General features: G+C 41.0%; 1 protein-coding gene and 1 long non-coding RNA gene across 10 annotated transcripts in view; one reads left to right on the top strand and one right to left on the bottom strand.

Moving 5' to 3' along the window:
• Positions 1–10348, bottom strand: part of FAM13B (family with sequence similarity 13 member B) — a 90174-nt gene extending 79826 nt beyond the window's left edge. For all 9 annotated transcript variants that reach the window (XM_024120090.3, XM_024120107.3, XM_024120072.3 and 6 more), the window contains exon 1: positions 10038–10348. The gene's annotated coding sequence lies outside the window, so the exon portion shown is untranslated. The remainder of the gene's footprint in view (positions 1–10037) is intronic.
• Positions 10349–10491: 143 nt separating this feature from the next.
• Positions 10492–16517, top strand: LOC129392349 (uncharacterized). The gene is made up of 3 exons (XR_008618135.1): positions 10492–10733; positions 13576–13682; positions 16448–16517. It is a non-coding gene; the product is annotated as an uncharacterized lncRNA (long non-coding RNA).
• The last annotated feature ends 2757 nt before the right edge of the window (positions 16518–19274 follow it).

A 19274-nucleotide genomic window follows, 5' to 3' on the forward strand; every position in this document is an offset into this window, starting at 1 on the left:
ATTTATGGCTGCCTTTGGTCTTCATTGCTGCACACAGGCCCTCTTTAGTTGCAGCGAGCGGGGGCCACTCTTCGTTGCAGTGCGCGGACTTCTCCTTGTGGTGGTTTCTCTTGTTGTGGAGCACAGGCTCTAGGGCACACGGGCTTCAGTAGTTGTGGCATGCGGGCTCAGCAGTTGTGGCTCGCGGGCTCTAGAGAGCAGGCTCAGTAGTTGTGGCGCACAGGCTTAGTTGCTCCGCAGCATGTGGGATCCTCCCAGACCAGGGCTCGAACCCGTGTCCCCTGCACTGGCAGGTGGATTCTTAACCACTGCGCCACCAGGGATGTCCCACGACTAGAAAGTTTTTAAAGAGAGCTCTAATACTCAAAAGTTGAGGAATTTCTTTGCCTTAAAAAACAAAAAAATTTTGGTGGGAAGAGAGATTGTCCTGTGATTTCTACCCATTTCCTGAGGCCTGCGGAAATGAACCTTTATGTACTTAAAGTTATACAGAAAATAGAATAAAATTAATACCAAACTTGCTTAGTAAAAAAAAAAAAAAAAAAAAAAAAAAAGATTATAAAGTATTTATCACAACAATTATTACCCGTGCCTGAGGATTTGTTCATCTGTGCGCACTTTAACATACTTCTTGAGGGAAAAATGCTCCTCCATGGTGATTCCACAAAACTACAATGAGCAATGAATCAAGTATATTTTGTATAACTACACTCCCCAAATCATGGTACTAGATACAGCACATATATTTTACAGATTGCAACTCACTAAACAAAACATTTCACCTTGAGACAGCTCTCTTATCCCTCTTTCATGCAAAGTATTCAGGCAAGGGTTTCATGGCCACAGTCAATTATTTTATAAACCCCCATGATTTCAAGCTTTCAAAGCAAAACAAAAGTAATAAAGCTAAAGCGAGATAAAATCCCCTGTAACTAAGTCCCTTCATCTATTCTCCTCACTGATATCCTCATCAAATCTAACCTGAATTCCCCTGCACAAAATTCCTCAACTGTTTTCCAATGCCTAGAGCCCTGCGCTCTAAATTTTTTGAACAGGAAAAAGATTATGTGCATACCTCTCATATATGTATGTGTATTTCTAAAGTAGAATAGTGAATACCCTAGTATATTATGCACATAATAAACATACAGAAAAATAACATTTTAACAATTCCATGGCAGTCCAGTGATTAGGGCGCCACTGCAAGGGGCACGTGTTGGATCCCTGGTTGGAGAACTAAGATCCCACATGCCTCATGGCATGGCAAAAGAAAAAAAAAAAATTGAACATTAAAAATAAATAAAAACAGGGCTTCCCTGGTGGCACAACGGTTAAGAATCCGCCTGCCAATGCAAGGGACACAGGTTCGAGCCCTGGTCTGGGAAGATCCCACATGCCGCGGAGCAACTAAGCCCGAGCGCCACAACTACTGAGCCTGTGCTCTAGAGCCCGTAAGCCACAACTACTGAAGCCCGCACGCCTAGAGCCCGTGCTCCGCAACAAAAGAAGCCACTGCAATGAGAAGGCCGCACACCGCAACGAAGAGTAGCCCCCACTCGCCGGAACTAGAGAAAGCCCACATGCAGCAACAAAGACCCAACTCAGCCAAAAATAAATAAATAAATTTATTTTAAAAATAAAAAATAAGTAGAAACATAAATTTTACTCCTCCACCTACACACACATTTTAATAGGTCATCCTGTCCATTCAAAGTGCCAGCACCTCACTTTTGAGACCAGTGACCTACAGCACTGGTTTCCTAACTTCATCTGGGGATGGGGAAAGTTTTGTTCAACATACAGATATTCAATATACAGCCACAACCCCAATCTAGCATCTGTGAGAGCCTGGCCTGGGCTCTCTGTATGTTTAATAAGCTCTTTGGGTGATTATAATACATACAAAGTTTTAAGAACCTCTGACGTACACAGTAAACTGCAAACTCTATTACGTGGTGTACAAGTACTTCACCTACCAGTAAAATCTTCTTCCCTGCCACTCCTACACCTCACTCTACTCTCCAACAATACTTAACTACTTGAAACTCACAATCCACATCTCCCGAGCTGTGCACATTGTTTTGTCTTGGAGCCCTAACTCAACACCATGACCAATTCCATCTTGTTCACCAAACTTCCATCCACCATCAAGTCTCAACTCTAGCTTCCTCTGTCAAACCTTCCCTGACTTCCTGAAGCAGACAGTTCTCCTTCCTTTTGCTCCTAAGGTATCTCTTACCTTTTTAGCAAACATCCCATAGAATCTAAAAATATGTCTGTCTCTTTTTCAAAAGAAAGGATCCTTGTAGGTAGGAACCCTGTCATTTCATCTTTGTATCACCTCTGTATCATCTTTGTATTGCCTCATACAATCCCTAACACATAATTTAATGTTTAAAATATATGTTGAGGGACTTCCCTGGGTGGCACAGTGGTTAAGACACTGTGCTCCCAATGCAGAGGGCCTGGGTTAGATCCCACATGCATGCCGCAACTAAGGAGCCCAGCTGTCGCAACTAAGACCCGACGCAACAAAATAAATAAACAAAATATATGTTGAATAAAGACATAAATAAGAAGCAAATAATACTGACTATTCAAATTTAAGAAGATTAACAAGAGGAGAACACCTCCTTAAGTGATTAAAAACTAAATAAATACACTTCTATATATACATGGTACATATATACACTACCAAATGTAAAATAACTAGCTAATGGGAAGCAGCCGCATAGCACAGGGAGATCAGCTCCGTGCTTTGTGACCACCTAGAGGGGTGGGATAGGGACAGTGGGAGGGAGATGTTAAGAGGGAGGGGATATGGGGATATATGTATATATACAGCAGATTCACTTTGTTATACAGCAGAAACTAACACAACATTGTAAAGCAATCATACTCCAATAAAGATGTTTAAAAAAAACAAAACATCAAAAGTGGCTGCCACATCTACTCCCAGCAATAACCAAAGATAATCAAATCAAGAAAGGAAAGCACTTTAAAACAACTTCATTTATTTATTTATTTTTGGCTGCATTGGGTCTTCGAAAAAAAAAAAAAAAAAAAAAAAAAAAAGTGGCTGCCACATCTACTCCCAGCAATAACCAAAGATAATCAAATCAAGAAAGGAAAGCACTTTAAAACAACTTCATTTATTTATTTATTTTTGGCTGCATTGGGTCTTCGTTGCTGCACGCACGCTTTCTCTGGTTGCTTCAAGCTGGGGCTACTCTTCACTGCGGTGCGCGGGCTTCTCATTGCAGTGGCTTCTCTTGTTGCGGAACACGGTCTCTAGGTGCGCGGGCTTCAGTAGTTGCAGCACGTGGGCTCAGCAGTTGTGGCTCACGGGCTCTAGAGCACAGGCTCAGGAGTTGTGGCGCATGGGCTTAGTTGCTGTGCAGCATGTGGGATCTTCCCGGACCAGAGCTTGAACCCATGTCCCCTGCATTAGCAGGAGGCAGATTCTTAACCACTGCACCACCAGGGAAGCCCCTATAACAACTTCAAATGGAGTATAATCTATAAAAATATTGAAACACTATGTTGTACATCTGGAATGTATAATATAATATTGTAAATAATATTAAAAACAAATCATATTGTAAATCAACTATAATTTTTTTTAAATTATGGAAAGGAACTATGATTTATGGAATACCTATAAGCACTTCACAAGTTATTTCTCATACCTAGAAGAATGCTATGAGGCAGGCACTATTCCCGTTTTACATGTACTGTGAGGCTCAAGTCTGAGTTAAACTTCAAAATTTGTAAATGGTGATGTTAGAATGTGCTGCTGGATCTAACTGCAAATCTTTCTAATGACAGTAATTTAAGTCTTAAGAAACCAGAACAATAAAATGAGCAGTATTACAAAGGCAAAAAGACTTCCTCTCACATTTACTTGTAAATCAGCCACAATTCTGATTCAAAAAGCCAAGGAAACCATAAGGTACCTGAAGTTAGTCTCCAAGGTAGATAAACTTCCCCAAAGGATGAAGGATGACCTTTTGAGATATTTATCGGTCAGATGTAGAGTTTTAGAAGGTTCACATATCAGTGCATGAAAAACAGGTAAGAGTGGTAGAGGGATGTTTAATCTTACTCATGAAAGTATGAGAAAAGGTGACACTTTAAATGCTGTCTCTGATGAAAGGGTAAGCCTGTAATGTGCTGGAGCAAGCTGGCTCCCAACAGGTTCCTTTACCCCACATTCACTCCAAGGTCACTGGTCACTACTTTAGCATGATCTTCTATTAAGTCAAAGTGACTTATGTGTTAAATTAGCTCTTCCCACTAAGTACCAACACAATGACTGGCCCCCCCCAAAAAAACCAGCTCTACAATTTAGAGGGCAACACAAAATACCTGAGAAAGCATATATACGTAAAGAGCACATATTCCAGTCAATTATATGCATGCATATAATCTCAATTTTGACAAATATTGACTCTTCAAGACTCCTCTATCCTTGTAACTTTTCACCTTTCATGTTTCTCCATTGAAAACATGCTCACCTAGGGCCTTCTAATGAGTACAGTCTTAAGAAGACTAGCATATCATTTCTTATTGCTCTTTAATACAAAACTACAATATACTTTTTTTTTTCTCTTTTTTTTTTTTACCATTGGAGGTAATTCCACAACTTGTTCTAGCCAAATGGGTCCCTTGAGAGAACAACATTCTCTTTTTGCACTGACTTGTGTAAAAACTGCTCTGGGGGGAAAAAAAGGAACCTGGGATATGAACAAAAAAGCACTGACTATACTTATTTTTTGTATCTGTCTTTTCCACTTGATTATAAACTTTGAGAGCAAAAAATATGATTTCATCTTTATTTCCTGGGTTGTGAACACTACACAACAGCAGAACTCCAGTATCTGAAATGATGCTATCATTTCTGGTATACTTTCCAGTTCACTATCCAACTGAATCCTCACAACCATCCCCTGTGAGATAAGCATGGCAGATTATCACTTTTTCTCAGAAAAGAAACAAAAAATATCTCAGAGAGCTGAAGAAACTGGTTTAAAGTCACTTAACTAGTGAGTAGGTCACTAAACTAGTGAGTAGAACTCTAAGTCTGCTGCCCTTTAGGCTAATGCTCTTTCAGGCAACAATTATTACAACCAAAACTGAAAATATTGTTTGAAATTTCACTGAAATGTATGAAACGATACTTCATAGAGGTGATTCATAAAACACTTAAATATTCTGTACTTGCTAATCAAAAATCATTATTCAAACACTAGAATACTCCTTAACAGAAAAAATATATATCTTTTGAAATCATTTGTTTCAAAAGTGATTCTATAATGAACCACAATATGGTCTGCTTTTCCTATAAAAATTCTCTCATCTTATCTGATCCTAAATTTGAGCTCCTTCACCTTTCCAAATTTTTAATCCACTATGACTGGTGTCCAAAAAGGACCTCCTCCCACCCTTCCCCCCAAATATTAAGCACCTACTATGTCAATCAACAAGTGTTTTTCAGTTTTATTTTTACTTTTACTTTTCAATTACATGGAACAGCAGCCTGATACATAAAAGCAAAAATACATATTTTAAGAATAAGTAAACAAATCAAGTTTTTCTATTTTTCTATTCCAGAAAAGGGCAATAATAGAAACCAGACAGACATCTCTCTGAAAACTGTTTAAAACCAAAAATATAAGAATTATTATACATCATATATAAAAGAAAAAGAAAATATACACTAAAGCTAGGTAAAAACCTGTCTTAAAAGATTTAGGGTATTTCCTTCTCTAGTGGAAATCCAATAAAAGTCATTAAATTATCTCGTCAAGCCACTGCATCTTCCTCAACCTAAGACTTTTATACATGCTGGTTCATTTGCCTCAAACACTCTCCCCCTCACTTCCTCCTACTCATCTTCCGCTCTTACTCAAGTCCCATTCTTGGAGGGGCCTTCTCCAACCCATCTAACCTAATGATATCCCCTGTCAATTTTTCTTAGGACATGTTATTCCTTGTCTCCAAAACATTCATCACAAGTTTTATTATATAGTCCTTTCTGTGTTTGTTTAAAGTTTCTTTCTTCCAACAGAGTATAAGTTCCTTCAAGTCCACTGGTGGGTTTTATTTTTTTTTAAAGCAGCTTTATTAAGGTATAATTTACATATCATAAAATTCACTCTTTTCAAGTGTATAATTTAATGTCTAGTAAATTTACAGTTATGCAACCATCACCAAGTAACTGCTTGGGTTTTGCTCCTTCATGTATCTCTAACATTTAGAAGGAGAAAAATAAATATCCAATGAATGAATAAATAAATCTGATAATGTTACTCTTAATGCCATTACTATTAATATCTCATGTGAGTATGAGTTGGTGCATTAAACCTGCCTTTATTAAATTCCATTCCAAAAATCCTTCATTATTTCCAGGTCCAATCAAACTGGCTCTTCTATAAGGCCCCAAAGTAAACCTCCTCACATACTGGCCTTCTGCGCCACTTGGGGAACACTGATACGGGTCAAGTTCATGTGTACACACTACACTTCCTTTTTCTCCATCCAGTAATCCCCTCCTCTGCTCCTAGCCATGTTAACAAAATACTTCATAAACAAAGGAAAGTTCAGGAGCATTAATCTTACTCATTGGTGAGGATAGGATCTTCATTTAATGCGTGCCCCTTTGTAATGCTGAGGTTATGGAAATAAGTTCTCGGTATTGATATATACCTAATTGAGAACTTAATATAGTGTGACTTACTAAATAATTGGAAACCTTTTTCAGATGTAAAATCTCTTTGTTGTTTATCCATGTGTAAAACAGAAATTTTCAATTTCTATTTATTTATTTATTTGTTTATTTTATTTATTTATTTTAATTTTTTTAGCCGCACTGCATGGCATGCAGGTAGTTCCCGACCAGGGATCAAACCCATACCCCCTGTGGTGGAAGTGCGGAGTCCTAACCACTGAACTGCCAGGGAATTTACCCCAATTTCTATTTTTTAAATTTCAGTATTGCATTCATTTTAAGAACCAATAAGGTTTTCAGATAAAAGATTTAATGCACGTACAAAATAACTTTTTAAAGTAACTTTTTTTTAAACTAATTCAACAACAAAGAAACAAAAACCAATTTAAAAAATGAGCAAAGGGCTTAAACAGACATTTCTCCAAAGAAGATACACAAAAGAAAGATGTGCAGCATCACTCTTAGGGACATGCAAATCAAAACCACAATGAGGGGGATTCCCTGGTGGCGCAGTGGTTGAGAGTCCGCCTGCCGATGCAGGGGACACGGGTTCGTGCCCCGGTCCGGGAAGATCCCACATGCCGCGGAGCGGCTGGGCCCGCGGGAGAGGCCACAACAGTGAGAGGCCCGCGTACCGCAAAAAAAAAAAAACCCACAATGAGATACCTGTTCACCCCCATTAGGATGCCTATTATCAAACAAACCAAAAAACAAACCAACAAACAAAGGGAAGTAACAATTGTTGGGGAGATGCAGAGAAACTGGAACCCTTGTGCACTGCTAATGGGAATGTACAATGATGCAGCAGACCTGGAAAACAGTTTAGATGTTCCTCGAAAAGTTAAGCACAGAATTACCAGCAATTCCACTCCTAGGTATATATCCAAAAGAATCGAAAGCAAGGACTCAAACAGATACCTGTACACCAAAGTTCACAGCAGCATTATTCACAAAAGCCAAAATGTGGAAACATCCAAATGTCCATCAAGAGATGAACGGATAAACTAAATGTTGTATATACACACAATGGAATACATTATTCAATCTTAAAAAGGAAGGAGGGCTTCCCTGGTGGCGCAGTGGTTGAGAGTCCGCCTGCCGATGCAGGGCACACGGGTTCGTGCCCCGGTCCGGGAAGATCCCACATGCCGCGAAGCGGCTGGGCCCATGAGCCATGGCCGCTGAGCCTGTGCGTGCTCCCCAACGGGAGAGGCCACAACAGTGAGAGGCCCGCGTACCACACACACACACACACACACACACAAAAAAAAAAAAAAAAAAAGGAAGGAAATTCTGATACACGCTACAATATGAATGAACCCTGAAAATGAACTAAATGAAATATGCCAAACACAAAAGGACAAATGCTATATGATTCCACCTATATGAGGTACCTAGAATAGGCAAATTATAGAGACAGAAAGTAGAATAGAGGTTACCACGTGCTAAGAGGAAGAGGGAATGGGGAATTGCTGTCTAAGAGTTTCTGTTTGGGATGATGAAAAAGTTCTGGAAATGAACAGTGGCAACGGTTGCACAACACTGTGAATGTACTTAATGCCACTGAATTGTACACTTAAAAATGGTTAAAATGGTAAATTTTACGTTATGTATATTTATCACAATTTTTTTCAAAGTATAGCTACAATTTATCCTATTATGTTTCCCAATACTAAAGTCAGGGTACAACAAAGGGGAGCCATGCACAGACTGAGGTTATTCAGAAATGATAATAAAAGTAGCTGTCATTTTATTGATGGGGAAAAACTGACAAGTCACAATATATCCATTTCAGTCATTTTCTCTGTCCTAAAACAATGGCATTCTAATAAAAACACACTTCATACTAATACAAGATATAAAAAAGAGGGAAAATTGCATGCGGAGGGGAGGAGATATGTAGCAACTCTGTACTTTCTGATTAATTTTTTTGTGAACCTAAAACTTCTCTAAAAATTGCCTATTAATTTTTAAAATAAATATAAATTTTAAAGATAGAGAAAGTAACAGAATTCTATACACTTATATTAATAAATAAAACACTACATATACAGTTAAAAACACACACACAATGTAACATTTACTTCCTCTAAGTAAGAATTTTATGACACTGATAAGCCTTTCTACATCTTTCCAAGCATTTAAGATGTGTTCCAGATCCCTAACTGGTAACACAATTAAACTATTTAAGATACTGCCCAAATTTTAAAAGCAGCAGAGATTAAGAAAGAAGGAGCTCCCGATAGATATACAAATAATAACCAGTTCATTCAATTCCATTCAGCTAGTACGCACTTACTAAATGCACAGTACCTGAGAGACACCCAGGCCAACAAGTATTGCATGCAAGGTTACAAAAAGGAAAGTTGAAGACAAGCCTCACATTAACCCAGAAAGTCAATAATTCAAAACCATCCTTTAATGTCCACTTTTAAAAGTAAGTGCATCTCAGCTATTTAGTGTTCATAATCTGCATTACTGTGGTTCCGGTTGCCATTTTTAGATTATCATCAACTTGAAAATAAGGTAGTGCCCAATCTTAGGTACTTTTTTCATTGATTAGACGGCATAATGGGGAGCCGAACGAAATGCCTTTCTAAAAGTCAGTTTGATTTTTAATTGATTTTTAATTGAAGTTTACCAATTTCCCACTGGGCAAGTGTGCCAACTGATTCAATTTCCTAATACCTTATCTCGGAAACCAGGCGCCTCATCTGAGACAGCGCTGTACCCTCTCTAGCCTGGCCTATGCAGAATGCATTCTAGACAAGTCCACAGTGCACCAACAGCCCAATTTTGGCTATATTCTCTGAACGATCTAAGGAAGTCAGCAACCACTCATCTCACGTGATCTTAAAAAGGGGCGCAGTTGAGCCCAGATTAAACCACACTTTTGTTTTTCTGCATCAACTTCACTGCCCAGCTTTAAGGAAAAGGGCAGGGAGGCGGCGCAGGTCCGGTGTGCAGGGGAGGCTAGCAAACAAGGGTGGGGAGCTGTGCCTTCTACTTTGAGGGAGCTAGGTGAGCAGGCACACCCGCTCACGCGCACTGCAGCGGTTGAAAAATCGAAGACTGCCACACCCCCTGGCTGCCAGGGGCACATCTTCACCTTCTCTTGCTCTAGGAGAAAGGGGGCCCTCTCTATGGAATGCCGCACCTGCAACGGCACTGCCCGGGATCCCCCGCACCCCGAGGTGCAAAGCCCTTGAAGCCAGCGCGGGTGGGACACGGAGCTGGGGGGAGGCAGAAGGGGGAGGGCCGCGGCTACAGGGACCAGCGCATGCGCAGTACCCGCCCGTTCACCTACCGTTGGAACCTCGACGCCCAGTTCCCCGGCCGCGGCCGCTTCTCCAGAACCCGCGGCAACTGAAAGAAGGCGAGAAATGAGGCCTCAAGTGGCTCCGCAGCCAGCGAGCTTCTTCTTGTGGCCGCCACTGGCGGGAGGCTGAAGCGACGACTGTGGCGCAGGGCCAGCCCGTTAGGCGACCCCCGGATGCCCCCGGCGGTGGCGGCGGCAGAGACGCGGAGGATGGGGCGGGAGCGGAGACGGAGGCTGTGGCTGAGGCGCAGAGCCTCCCTAACGGCGAGCGAGAGGAGAGCGGAGGGCGCAAGGCGGAGGGCGGAGGGCTGGCAGGGGCTGGGCCGGACGTGACGTACATGGGAGGGGCGGGGAGGACCGGCGGGGGTTGGGGCGAGCGCGCAGCCAGGGCGGGCCTCCCCCAAAGCCCCGCGGCTGCAGACCTGCAGTGGGCTTTAGAGCCGCCGGGTTTCTTCCACCCCAAATTTGGTCCCCTGAGTTAGGATGTGAGAAGCAGGGCGCGGGCCTGAGGGAGGTGTCTGGGGGTCCTCAGTCTGGGGAGGTTGGAAAGAAGATAGAGGAAAGTGGGGAGAGGACGTAGGTGTCATGAAGGTCAAATCCGGCAACCCGAGGTCACTCCTGGTCTCTGTGGAGGGAGCATGCCCACCTGCAGGAAGCCAGAAAAACCTGGGTGCCGTTATCTAGGTGAGGAGCGCCGAGACCTTAACAGAAACCTCCGGGCAGACTGAAGCGGTGAGTCACGGTCCCATTCTCAGCGACGGAGGTTAGATGAGGGACCCTGTCCACCCCCACCCTTCCTCTTCACCTAAGGACAAGACCTAGACTCCGGAAAGAACATAGATGCCTCTGGTGCCGAAAGCATCTGGGAAAATGAAAGTCAACAGGCTATATGCTTACAGAGAGCTTCCTATACAAAACCAGAATTTCAGAGGCAGAGCTGAAAGGCAGAAAGAATGAGGAGCTCTCTGAGTCTGGGGTGTCTGTACTTGCTTGCATAGCCACCCAGACCGACCGTGCAGCTCCCACGCGTTCACAAAAGTATGAATATTCAAACAATCTCGTTTTTTGATTTAGTTTGTTAAGGGCTTTGAGATCTTCCATTGAGTAAAACGCAGTGTTCTGCCTTTAGACTCCTTGATGGAGGGTAGATAGATCCACACCTGCACAAAGAACTCTGGGTGTCTGTAAAAGTATAAACTACCACAGTTCAGTTGTCCCCTACCTGCCTGAGCTGGAAGTCAGAAACCCGGAAAATGTAAGACAAGAACCCTCATAGAACTTGGGACAAAATTTACCTGACCCCAAAAAAAAGAAAGAAAAGAAAAGAAAAAGTCACCCTATGAGATGATCTGTAAATGTGTTACAGAGGTCAGGGTAGCTCCCAAATTTCATCAGAGAGAGTAAAATAAATCATCTGTAACCTAAGTATCACATGCCCAGTTGATGCTGTCATAAGAGACGGGTGGGGTCCATTAAGAGTCTAGAACAAGCAGAATCTGAATAAGAATGTACTGTGGGCTCGCATTCTGTCTAGGAGAGGGGCTACTGATTCTAATGACCGGGACCAATACCCATCCATAATCAGAACAGTTTAAAAAAACTTAGTTCAGATTCAGTCCCTCACTCAACAAATACTTATTGAATGCTTACCATGTTCTAGTCTCTTAGGACATATCAGCAAATAAGATCCCTGTCAGTGAGTTTATATCCTAGTAAACTTAAATTCTAGATATCATTTAAGAACATACAAAGACCCATGCTCTGATTCCACCCACACTTATCAGGTAGTCTTCCCATCACTCAAGGGCTCTCAATTAAATCAACACACGCAGTAAGAAGCAATTGTCCAAAGCACATGACTGGTACTAGTTATACTAGCAATACAGTTTTTCTCAGTAAATTCACATCATGGTTCATAAATCAGCTTCTGTCCATTGGGTTGAATTATAAAGTTGTTTTACCCAAATTAAATGCTCAGAGCCTGATTAAGCCTGAATAAAGTGAAATATAAGTGTCTGAATCTGCCAAACTGAGGACCAGACAGACTCTGGTTTCAAAGCAGCCCAATCAAGATGCAACCTATGCATTCAGCCTTGCATCTCTCTTTAAACGTCATAAATGGAAGCTTTACGTGTGATTCCATGCTTGAAGAACAGGGGCAACATGTCGCTTCTAAAGCTTAATCATAAGCGAGTAAAAATATCATGAGAGGAAATCATTAGAGTAAAAACCCTTCTGAACCTGCCCTGCCTATGCAACACAGGCTCTTGTTGACATAACTGACAGTAATAGTTACATTACTCTGAGTATGAAACCCAAGACTGTAAGCACCCAGACGACAGAGACTCCCTTGCATTTGTGTGCCCTACTCCCAAAGTATGGGCTCTCAACAAATGAATTGGTTCAAATACCATTTTCCCCTGTAAAACTCAACAACATATCCTTGGAAAATATCTTTTCCAGATCCTGCTGTATAATATGTAACCAGCACGTTCAACATACAGGATTCAGGGGTATAATTTTTAAAAACAAAACAAAAAACCTTTATTTTTAAACTTCCTCATCCCTTTAAACCTGTGCAGTGGAGCCAATGTGTCATATACCTGACTCAGATAGATTCCATGAATTCTGTGGTCCCTATTAGGAATAGAAAGTCCTATGGTTATTAAGTCAGAAAGAGTGAAACTTCCCTCTTCACCAGCTTGGGACAGCTGGCTAACTGCTTGCCCTGGAGAGGCATCATGCTGGGTCTTTCTTGTTCTCTCCCAGCTTACCAACCAGAGCTAAAGGGGTGGAGAGAGAGGAAAAGAAAGGGGAGCAGGAAAATTTGTAACTTTTACTTCCATGTGGATGGTTTCACACTCGGCCTGGTAGATGTTTAAAGCTGCCTTTTTTTTCTGAGGGATGCTTTTAAGGTTTTCAGAAACCACCACCATCCCCATTCTTTGGTGGTTTCTCACCCATAGTAACCTTGGTTGGTCTGAGCAAAAGCATTTTATTCTGGCAGTTTTTTTACTCTTTCAGTCCCTAAGAATCTGGTGGTCCACCTCCAACTTCTTATCTCTTGAAACCTGTTTTTCTCAGTAAGGACCTTTCAGATAGAATCTAAGGTAGCTCTCACAGTGGCCCATTTGTAAGTGGCTCTGGGACCACCCCACATTGTGCAAGGTTATGCACTCCATACCCTAGGGAGTGCCTGCCATGCACATCACCGGTGTGGATTTGTATATTTATTTTGACAGTATTCCAGCAGGTGGCAGTAAAGTGTTTTGTCCAAACTAAATTAGTGAGATTATTTTCCAACAGATGGAAGTGAAGTGTCTGGCCGAGGGAGAGCTTTTTTTCTGATGGTGCTGTTTAGGCTAGCGGCAGCTCCGTATTATCCACACTTGGTCCACGCGAAGCTCTCATCCACTTCTTGCCCAAAGAAACTTGGGAATATAGGCCAATCCCAGTGCAGCTTCAGCATTCCTCTGCTCTGCTGCCAGAACAGCTGCCAGCCTGTCTTGTCCTCTATGTTTTTCAGGCAGGAGACAGACGCAAGTCCTCTGTGCCCCTTTAACTGCAAGAGACACATCCCAAGTACAAGTACTCTGAGTAGTTCCACTGAAGGTCCCTCTCACTAGGCTTGAGGTAAGAGGCAGGCAAGTGTCTGTGGTAAGAATCACAGCATACCAGCAACAGTCACCAAAGAAATACTCCTCAGTAATTCTCACCTGACCTTTTATAAATTGTGAGTTTTTAGAGTTAGTTAGCTACCTGATTTTGCCTAAATCCTCTCATTTCTAGGGATAGTCCATTTCAGAACTCACTTTAGTTAGTTTTTTCTTTGGAGGGGGTGGAGGGAGTTGTTTTTTTCTGTAATATCTTGGTGCTTTGGTTAAAACATTGTTCTCAACTGGGGATAATTTTTATGGCCAAGTCTGAAGACATTTTTGGTTATCAAAACTCAGGAGGTACTATTGGCATCCAGCGGGTAGGGGTCAAGGATGCTGCTAAACATCCTGCAATGTACAGGGCAGCCCTCCCCATAACAAAGAATTATCTGGCTGATAATGTAACTTCAGATTTAATATCTTGTAACAAATAGAATTTCTACGTTTGGGAGTCACTAAGAGAATACTTTAAAATGACATCACTTTTTCTTCATTCTTCCTACAAATGCTTTACCAGTAGATGTAGAGGTCACAATTTAATATATAACTAGTGTTAGAAACAGCATTTCAGATAGCTATTTGGCCAGGATGAGAAGTGACTGGTATATTTCTAAGACTTCTGGAGGTGAGGCCTGCCAGGAAGATCATTACTTGAGTTGAGATTTTTTAGTTATTTCTTTGCAAGATGACTTTCATAGCCCAGGGAAACAAACATTTTATCCAGTTTGTCTGAGCAGAGGCTTTATGCTTCTCAGAAGTCAAGTCCTAGGTCAAATCACTATAAAAGAAATATCTTTGCTACAACCCCATACCATGTCCTAGATACTAGGGAAGACTTCAGCATGTGTGCCTCCCCAGGGTCACCAGTGTCACTGGGATGAGACTTGAAGGCAGGGAGTAGCTGCCTCTGTAGTCACTTTACAACAGATACCCTTATTATTCAAAGAGAATGCAAATGGACTTCTTTCCTGCCCACCCTGCCCCCCAACCCTACCTAGATTAGTTTGATTGAATTCAGCTCTTTCAGATATAGTAGAATGTTGAGCCCATCTCATGCCATCAATAAGGAAACTTTCATTATTTAGCTGTCCTCTTCACCCTTACTGATCTCATCTCTGACCAAGGCTATTTAAGTACTAGCATATAGATTAATTTTGTTCAGTCAAGGCTGCTATTATCTTTTTTAGTACAATGTTCATAAGAAACTGGAGCCACAGTAGCCAGCAAGAGCCAAAAAGACATATCCCATCACCTCCCCCACACCCCATCAACACTATTACTTAGAAAGGAAAATAGACACAACAAACATTCAATACTTATGAATGTTGGGCTTGGAATAAGAACACTGAACTTGTAATAAGAAAACCTACATTTGAGTTCTAGCCCTGTCACTTACTAGCTATGTGACTCTGGTCAAGGTACTTAACCTAAATGTACCTTAGAGTCCCCATTGGAGAAATAGGAAAAATAATACTGAAATGAATTGGCATGCATAAAGTGTTTTATAAGCGGTATACTATAATTTTTTTACTCCTCTCCCCTATACTGCTTTCAGAGACCTAAAGAAGTATCTGGAAATGTTTTGCTGCCATATCTGGATTTTTATTGCTAGGGATGAGGCCCTGTGTGGAAATTTTTCTTGGCAGAAGTTACTAAATACTTGTCTATTTATTTTTAAGTGAAAACTAAGAACCACCAAAAACCCCCAAACTCTTGACACTGTTTTTAACATCTTTTGTACCTTGGGAATTACAATAAATACAAGCAACCCTCCTCCCTAATTAGAAAAATATTTACAGTGCCCACTAATAGAATTAGACATAAATGTAGATAAGGATGAGAAGATACTTGCAGTTTTGTGTGTGGGAAAAACTGCTGCACAGGGAGATGAGGTTGTAACTACCCTGACTCCTGCAGAGCAGTAAAATGCTATCAAATTCAATCAAACTTGGCCAATTCATTTTTTTGTTCTTGAAGCACTCACCACTACCAGCAAAAAAGAAAAGACTAAACCCCTCAAATTTAAATCTTCTGATAAAGAAATACTCACCATCAGAGAGTGGTATTGCTGGGTCTTCTGAGGAATGCAGTGGAAATCTGTCTGTGTCACTTTCCCCAGGACCATTGTGCCAGTGAGCAAGAATGCTTGTTCTTCATAAACAAAAAAAATATTACTAGCTGCAAAGAGAAGAAACTGTTCCAGGGTGTACGAATCCCACGCCAACCTCCAAAATAATGGCAAATACTGTTCTGATCTTAGCAACCCAGGGTAACCGTTGTGCATTTATTTATTCACCACATATTTCCTGAGCAACTATTAAGGACCAGGCACTGTGTTAGTGGTTGTAACCACTATCTCTGCCCTAAAAAAGCTTCATCTTACATATCTCTGGAATAGAATGTTTTCGGAATGGAACCAAAGTTAACATGATGTTGATTTCAACTTCTGTATTCACTCACACAGCCACTGGTGCCATCCAGCTTGGGGAGCTGGAACAATTGACAGTAACTCTCATCTTTGCCAAGTCCACATTTTTGGCCTGATAACTCAGAATTCAGTGTATGACAATGCTATAAGCCAATGAGATCATCAGCTATAAGACTAAGTTGTTTTGGTTTCTTATTTAAATTTCTATAGTTAAATAAATATTTTTTCCACAGTGGGAACTTTTATTGTTTTTTTTTTTAAAAAAAGAATTAATATTCCTTTCTCCTCTTCCCTCTCCCTATATCCATGTAAAGGAAACAGAAAAGACTATGGCCTTTACAATACCATGGGACTTCTGCTGCCCCTTTAGCCAGAAATTCAGGTAGGAAGGTCTTCTCATTCTGCATACCCTACCTCTTCCTTAGAGGCCTTATGCTTTTGAACCTTCATACCATTTGACCAGCCAGGTTCCTCAAAGTCCTTTCATGAGGACCACACCTTCTGTGGCAAACTGACAGCACAAATATTTGCAGATTGCAATCAAACTACAACCACATTTTGCCAAACATTTACACCTGACTACTCTTTTCCACTAAAGACAAGGGTATAATGATTTGCAGAAGCATTTAGTGTTTTCCCAATCCCCAAGCTCATCAGCAGAGAGGCTCTGAAGCATGAAGCCTCATACCCTAATTTTAGCCTTTCATAGTGAGAGAGAAACTAAACTGTGTACACAGGGGAGAAGTATTATAGTTATTATGTGTGTGTCTTATTATCCCTATTAGTGTGTGACACTGTCTGTATCCTAAATAAGTGTCTTACCAAAAACAACTATTGTAAAAACACTTGTTGAAAAAAGAAATGGCCCTTGGTTTAACCAAATTTGTTATTTTTAATACAGTTTTGGGCTTCCCTGGTGGCGCAGTGGTTGAGAATCCGCCTGCCAATGCAGGGGACACGGATTCGTGCCCCGATCTGGGAAGATCCCACATGCCGCAGAGCGGCTGGGCCCGTGAGCCATGGCCGCTGGGCCTGTGCGTCCAGAGCCTGTGCTCCGCAACAGGAGAGGCCACAACAGTGAGAGGCCCGTGTACCACAAAAAAATAAAAATAAGATAAAAAATAAAGTTTTGTTATTTGTTTCTTCTTACTTTATATGCATTGTTTCCCTCCATTTGGAATACTTTGATACTTCTTACTCATTGATACACTTAAGTAGAGCGGCTGGGCCCGTGAGCCATGGCCGCTGAGCCTGTGCGTCCAGAGCCTGTGCTCCGCAACAGGAGAGGCCACAACAGTGAGAGGCCCGTGTACCACAAAAAAATAAAAATAAGATAAAAAATAAAGTTTTGTTATTTGTTTCTTCTTACTTTATATGCATTGTTTCCCTCCATTTGGAATACTTTGATACTTCTTACTCATTGATACACTTAAGTACATTAATTGAGCACCTAGTATGTGCAAAGTACTATGCTAAGTTCTGGAGACACAGCAGTATACACATTGGACATGATTCTTGCCTTGTGGTGAACACAGTGTAATTATGCCCATTGCATGGCAAACTCCCATTTATTGTTTAATATGCCTGAGTTCAGTTTAAGTGTCCTAAGTGTCACCTTACCTAGGCAGCCTCTGTGACCTCATATGGATTGAATAAGACATCCCCATTCTCTGGGCCCCTGTCATCTTGCCCATATATCACACTGTCAACCTCCCCTAAGCTAAGACCTCCCCCAAACTGAAGGACTACATCCTCAGTAGTAGATTAAGGAAAAAACCTGACCTACAGAGGGAAAGGGTAAGGATACCTGACTGTCTCCACATTAACTGTGGATGGAATAGAAAAAAAAGAAAACAACTCCCCTCTGAGAATTCCTAAACAAGTTTGCAAGCATATTGTGGGGGGCTAGAATTTCACGCTACCTGTGTGACCCAGAAAACCTTGAGCTGAAAACCATAAAGGTGATCACTTTAGTGCCCCAGGCACCTTGTGTAAGCAAAAGTAAATCTCTAAAAATCCTACAGGTAAGTTTCCTATAGAAATATAATCTCATATTAAAATATCACTAAAAACAAGGAAATAATGAACTTCAGAATAATACCTGCAACGACTACAAGTATTCTAGTTATCAAATATCATATATAAAGAAAGTGTGTTTGTGATATTCTGACATAAGAAGAAATATATATTTGGTCTTTGTCCACAGTTTCTGGCACAGAGCTTCTAAAACCCTTGTAATTTCCTAAGTGGTAGGGATAAGAAAATTGTAATGTTATTCATAACAAGTCCCTTTCCATCATCCCTCAGTTTATGCTAATTAGGTGATTTATGGTGGGGCCCCTATAGCCTCAGGATGGGGCTGATGCCAGAAAGACCAAAGGATTTGAGGGTTACAATTTTCAACCCTACACCTGAGCTCTTGTGAAGGGAAGGGAGTTGGAAATTAAGCTCTATAAAAACTCTGAACAACAAGAGTTGATGAACTTCTGGATTGGTGAATGCATCAATGAGCTGGGACAGTGGTACACCCCAGACTTCTCAGGGACAAAATCTCTTAAGTTCAGGACACTTCTGGATCCCACCCTAGGTAACTCATTTGGCTGTTCATTTGCATCCTTTATAATAAACCAGTAATAGAAAATAAAGTGTTTCCCTGGGTTATGTGAGCCATTACAGAAAATTATCAAACTTAAGAAGAGGGTCATGGGAACCCCTGATTTGTACCCAATTAAGACAAAAGTGTGGGTAACTTGAGGACCCACTACTTGTGATTGGTATCTTAAGGGAGGGGAGCAGTATTGTGGGACTGAGCCTTTAACCTATGGAGTCTGTGTTAACTCCAGGTAGTGTTAGAATTGACTAAAATTGTAGGACACCCAGTTGATGTCTGCAGAGAATTAGAGAATTGTTTTGTGTGGAAAACCCACACATTTGGTGTCAAAAGTGTTATGAGTATAGAAACAGTTTTTCCATTAGAATGTTTAATATTTTTAAAGGAATTAGAGGAAATAAAGATAATGAAGAAATAAGAAACTATCAAAATTGATCAGGCAGATTTGAAAAAGAGCCAGATGAACCTACAGAAATTTTAAAAATATGATAATTGAGATTAGAAACCCAAAGGACAAGTTAACCATCAGA

The sequence above is a fragment of the Physeter macrocephalus genome, chromosome 8 (genome assembly GCF_002837175.3).
Source record: "Physeter macrocephalus isolate SW-GA chromosome 8, ASM283717v5, whole genome shotgun sequence".
Taxonomy (NCBI): Eukaryota; Metazoa; Chordata; class Mammalia; order Artiodactyla; family Physeteridae; genus Physeter; species Physeter macrocephalus.